General features: G+C 44.8%; 1 long non-coding RNA gene across 1 annotated transcript; it reads left to right on the top strand.

Annotated features, from left to right (window-relative positions):
• Positions 1 to 582: 582 nt before the first annotated feature.
• Positions 583 to 5,100, top strand: LOC115146588 (uncharacterized). Its single transcript, XR_003866175.2, has 2 exons — positions 583 to 741; positions 2,749 to 5,100. It is a non-coding gene; the product is annotated as an uncharacterized LOC115146588 (long non-coding RNA).
• The last annotated feature ends 232 nt before the right edge of the window (positions 5,101 to 5,332 follow it).

The raw sequence follows: 5,332 nt of genomic DNA, 5'->3' as shown, positions 1-5,332 counted from the left end.
ATCTAATTGATTGGGCTCCAGGTTAGCTGACTCCTGACTCCAATTAGCTTGTGGAGAAGCCATTAGCCTAGGGGTTCACATACTTTTTCCAACCTACACTGTGAATGTTTAAATTATGTATTCAATATAGACAAGAAAAATACAATCATTTGTGTGTTATTAGTTTAAGCACACTGAGTTTGTCTATTGATGTGACTTAGATGAAGATCAGATCTAATTTGATCCAGATGATTCCAAAGGGTTCATATAGTTTTTCTTGCCACTGTACAATTGAAGGTGTGTGTGTGTGTGTGTGTGTGCGTGCGTGCGTGAAATCAAATTCAAAATAAAAAATATAATCAAAGTTTATTGGTCGGGTACACAGATGTTAACGCAGGTGCAGTGAAATGCTTGTGTTTCCAGCTCCAACAGTGCAGTAATATCTAGCAATACAAAAATAAAACAAAAATACACAAGTTGTCCAGAAAAAGAATGAATCCAGCAGTGTTCAATGACTATGTACATAGGGCAGCAGTCTCTAAGGTGCAGGGTTGAGTACCGGGTGGTAGCCGGCTACAACAGTGTCTAAAGTTCAGGGCAGGGTACTGGGCGGAGGCTGGCTGGAGGTGACTGTTTAACAGTCTAATGGCTTGGAGATAGAAGCTGTTTCTCAATCTCTCGGTCCCAGCTTTGACGCACCTGTTCTCTAATAATAGAGAGAGAGAGACTGATTTCAAGGATTTGAAAGGGATGCATGCGTAGGTGAGTTTGTGTGTGGGTGTCCTGAAGTGTATATGCATGTCTGTACGAGAGGGTTTGAGACGAGGGTTTGAGACGAGGGTTTGTTAATTTGCTATGTGAATCCCCACATGAGCCTCTGCTCTTGCTCTCTTTCAACAAAGTCATATTTTCACTTATTTCAATGCCTTCTCTCTACTGTACTTTATTCTAGAGGGGGAAAGAACGATTTCTGTGACATTTTAATCTCAAATTCTAATCTATCAGAACAATTGTCACTATAAATAACCCAGTTTTGTGTAAAGTGGCCTCTATCTCACCACTCTGTGTAAAAAGCCTTCCATTTGTTATTCACAGTGCTGTGTGTGTGTGTGTGTGTGTGTGTGTGTGTGTGTGTGTGTGTGTGTGTGTGTGTGTGTGTGTGTGTGTGTGTGTGTGTGTGTGTGTGTGTGTGTGTGTGTGTGTGTGTGTGTGTGTGTGTGTGTGTGTGTGTGTGTGTGTGTGTGTGTGTGTGTGTGTGTGTGTGTGTGTTTTTTTTGCTAGTGATAGCGTGGCTCCGGCATGGTTATATACTGTGTGTCAGTGAGTTCACAGTGGCAGTGGCTTGGCTGGGAGATTAACATCTATGTCAGAGATAGCATGTGTATTTGTTGTGGGGGAGAAAGTGTGTGTTGCTAGTGATAGCGTGGCTCCGGCATGGTTATATACTGTGTGTCAGCGAGTTCACAGTGGTAGTGGCTTGGCTGGGAGATTAACATCTATGTCAGAGATAGCTAGCTAGATGGGGAGAAAAGTAAGAGAGGAGAGTGGAGTTCTCTTCAGGACTGTGCTGCCTGCCTGTCTGTTTGTAATCGCGGGCTTCCATCTACATGACGCAAGAGGCAGTGTCAGCTGGGCACCCTATATCCTATATAGTGCACTACTTTTGATCAGGGCCCATAGGGCTCTAATCAAAAGTAGTGGGCTACATAGAGAATAGGGTGCCAATTGGGGGGGTGACTCTCCTCAATGCTCACAGGGTGACCTGTAAACGGTGGCAGTTATTTCCATAAGAGTGTCTATCCCAGATTGCTGACCTAATGGTAGTATTTGTGCCAATATGTTTTGTATGTCTGTATGCTAAGATTACAGTGGGAGGCATTGTGGTTTTCTGAATGATTTATGAATGATTTCTTTGGGTTGTCAGATAAGTATTAGTTACACCAGAAAGGCTAATTGTGTTATCCATCTTGTGTGTAATGGTTAGTGCCACGGTGGGGAAGCCACATCTTCTCATTCCATAACCAAGGAGACCGTATATTAACTGTAAATTCTTTATAGAAATAAACTGTGTCCACAATATTTTCCAAAATGTGTACATATTGTGATTTCTCGTCTATTTGTTAAACTGAGCAACTGTGAAACCAATAGTTAAAATCATCTTTGTGTGTGAACAGGTGCATAGCACTAGTGTAGTATTATGGCTGCTGGTGTGTGTTCTGGGGTATGGTATGGTGTGTGTGTTGGTGTGTGTTCTGGGGTATGGTATGGTCTGTGTGTTGGTGTGTGTTCTGGGGTATGGTATGGTCTGTGTGTTGGTGTGTGTTCTGGGGTATGGTATGGTGTGTGTGTTGGTGTGTGTTCTGGGGTATGGTATGGTCTGTGTGTGTGTGAACAGGTGCATAGCACTAGTGTAGTATTATGGCTGCTGGTGTGTGTTCTGGGGTATGGTATGGTCTGTGTGTGTGTGTGTGAACAGGTGCATAGCACTAGTGTAGTATTATGGCTGCTGGTGTGTGTTCTGGGGTATGGTATGGTCTGTGTGTGTGTGAACAGGTGCATAGCACTAGTGTAGTACATATGGCTGCTGGTGTGTGTTCTGGGGTATGGTATGGTGTGTGTGTGTGTGTGTTTGAACATTGTGTAGGTAGTGGCCCGTCAGTATACATCCCTCTCTAAGGGCCCAGCTGTCAGCCCAGCCCAGCCATACCGCCATAGCAGCAGTCTCGGAGAGTGAGACCTCATTGTGGTGTGATTTCCTCCTTCTCCTAGCAGATGGAGTGTTTTTGTCGCAGTGAGGCGAGGCGAGGCGAGGCGAAGAGAGCGAGGCCACTGTGATTGCCTCTTGGACAGCGGTGTCAGCCGAGGATAATGCCGCTGCCGCCCTCCCAGGAACAGAACAGGATCAACACAATCCAATTTCTTTTTCTTCAACCAAAATGGAATAATTTTACAGAGAAAACCCTGGTTGTCTGGGCTGGAGGTCGGTATGTTACCACAGAGAGAGAGAGAGAGAGAAAAGGAAATATATATATATATATATATATATATATATACCAGAGTTAAAAAACAACTATTATGACAAAAATTGGGGAAAAGATATGGGTCATCAGCTTCACCCCGACGCCCAACAAAATACCACCAACTACCACTTATCACAAACAGAAGGAATCTTTAAGCATCAATCATTTGACTCCTCGGCTGGCTGTGGCCTGGCATCTATAGCCTCAGGAAAATAAACCATAGTCAAAAAACAACCATTATGGCAAGCATTGGGAGAGCCAATTGCCGTTCAAATTCACCCTTATGCCCCGCCAAACTAGCAACCACCAGAAACAACACTGGTGTAATCTAAACAGAAATGTTTGGCTACAGAGATGTGTTCAACTTCAGCACCCCACCAAACTACCACAAACACACAGGAGGACTTCAAATATATGTTGCTGCCACAGGCTCTGAGGGTTCAATGGAATGGGGATAAAGGCTAGCAATCTCCCAAAACAGACAGTCAGTGCACTTCAAAACAACAGATGAAAGATGAGGCTGAAAGATTAGAGATTGAGAGTGTGGGGGGGGGGGGGACTCCATAAGAACAGCCAGTGGTGGGAGTAGTGTAGCTAGTAGTGGGTAACCTGATCTGTAGAATCACAATGACCCTTCAGCAAAGTGTACTGCCTGCCCACCTGAGTGAGGGTGACTGGCCGGCTGGCTGTCCTTACCTTTCCAAAGGGTTGAGAGCATCTTGTAGGAAAAAGGGGGGCTAAGAATGATTGGAGAGCTGTGACATCTTGTGACTCCATATTCTTGCATCACGGCCAGGTAGAGGACTCTCCTGGCTGTGACCTGCTTTTCCACTCTCTTCCCCTCTCTTACCACAGATATGTGCTGTACCATGAGCAATTCAGTCAATGTCCAGCACGTGCAGATGTTCTGGAAAGTGTGACTTCAAGTATTACAGTGTGAAGAATGAATTGTAAATGTAGATGACCACCACGGCCCAGGGCCTATGTATAGTGCAGTATATAGTAGAATGAACAGAGACAGGTGACAGAGAGGATTACGGAGGGGAGTGAATGAGGTGAGGGGAACGGTTGCTGTCAAACGGGGGGTTGGGAGGTTGGGTGATGGAGGTTGGGAGGGGGGTTAAAAACACTCCAGGCCACTCTGGAACATCTAAAACGAGATAGAAAGTATGTAGAAATTATAATGGGCCTATACGTTTTCAAATAACTGCCCTTTTTCTTGACCTGCAGATTGCTTTTAATTAACAAATTGACCTGGAAAAAATCTGGACGGCCCTCCGCTGAATTTTGAATTCCCAATGTGGCCCTCGAGCCAAAATGATTGCCCACCCCTGCACTAGGCTGTGTCTGGTACAATGAATTGGGGAGGGGGTTGGTCGGGGCTAAGTCTCTCATCAGCATCCAGCTCAGGTGCTGGGCCCATGCACTAACTATGCCCTGACTTGATTGTAATTGCCTGAATTCGGTTCCCGCTGATCCATCCTGGCAATATCACAGGCACATGTTGACTGGGGGCTGCAGCAGCAGGCAGAGAGGACCACAAGGAGCAGCTGGATGGCTGGCTGGCTCTCTCTGGCTCTCTCTCTCTCCACCCCCCCCCCCCCCCCACCACCCCAGTGGGTCAGGTCAGAGGTGTAAGCTCCTCTCAGTATGTGTGATTTAAAACAAAAGATGTACAACAAACTGTACACACATTCACATACAAAGTGATGATGCTGTGTGTATAGGTATTTGGGTACAGCATCTATAGCAGCATCAGATGTATTTAATACAGATCATCTGAATGGCAAGCATTGCCATGCTATCTGTTTAGAAGTTTAGTTTGTTCAATTCAATCTTCAATGCTCTCGAAGACTATTAGATTGTGAGGCAGTTGAGAGGCGTGAACACATTTACAGCAGCAATAAACATCATGGGAGGTTATGTCCTTGCTCTGACAATGGCTTTGGGAATGAAAATGGGTCAATGTCCATAAAGAGACATTCCTATTAAACTCTCTAGGCAGCCTTAACGCTGTGCAATGAACTGTTGGAGCATCAATTATGGTTTTTAACACGTTTTGGAAACTGAAATATAATAAAGTAATCATTTTTGCACACTGCATGCATATAAACCTTTCTACACTTAAAACAACAGATCACTTGTTCTATCATTGAGTGGTTTGAACAATGGTTATTTCGTCATCTTTTGTCTCTATGTGTCATTTGTGAGTGAGTGACAGCTGTGAATGAATACCCCCCCCCCCCCTCGATCCACATAAAGCCCCCCCCAAAAAATGATGAATCCACATAGCGATGGCAGAATTGGACATGACATTGGATTTGGTTCTGTAG

This window comes from Oncorhynchus nerka, linkage group LG18 (assembly GCF_034236695.1).
Source record: "Oncorhynchus nerka isolate Pitt River linkage group LG18, Oner_Uvic_2.0, whole genome shotgun sequence".
Lineage (NCBI taxonomy): Eukaryota > Metazoa > Chordata > Actinopteri > Salmoniformes > Salmonidae > Oncorhynchus > Oncorhynchus nerka.
This window is presented reverse-complemented; position numbering and strand designations above follow the sequence as displayed.